We start from the raw sequence: 465 nt of genomic DNA, 5'->3' as shown, positions 1-465 counted from the left end.
CCTTTCTGTTTCTGTCTGAGCTGAGTGAAGCTTCCCGAGGTGATGGAGAAAGCTTTTGTGTGGAGGGCCAGCACCCTGGCACCCTCCCACACTCTCCAGGTCCAGTGTCTTGGCCCCTAGGGGGGGGGCTGCCGCTGTTTATTTGTGACCAAGGAGGAGTGAGATAACATCCTATATTTAACACAGCATCACAACGATAGCCAGAGGGAGTAGGGACATCGCAGAGACTCCCAGTGACCGCAGGGTTGGGGGGATGCTGCAGGAACCCCCAGGCGTGTGGTGCCCAGCTAGCTACAGAGGGATGCTTTCCAAAAAGCAGCAAAGCCACAGGGCGACAGGGATGGGCAGCAGCGGGCAGTTCTGCCTGTACGGTGCCTTTAAGAGCAGGGAGCGGTGTCTCAGTGCCGCCTAAAAATAGTGTGCTCCCCTGTCCCGGCTGGATCCCGTGTCTCGACCGGCGCCTCC

This window comes from Nestor notabilis, unplaced genomic scaffold (assembly GCF_000696875.1).
Source record: "Nestor notabilis isolate BGI_N333 unplaced genomic scaffold, ASM69687v1 scaffold1695, whole genome shotgun sequence".
Taxonomy (NCBI): Eukaryota; Metazoa; Chordata; class Aves; order Psittaciformes; family Psittacidae; genus Nestor; species Nestor notabilis.
Note: the sequence above shows the minus strand (reverse complement) of the source record.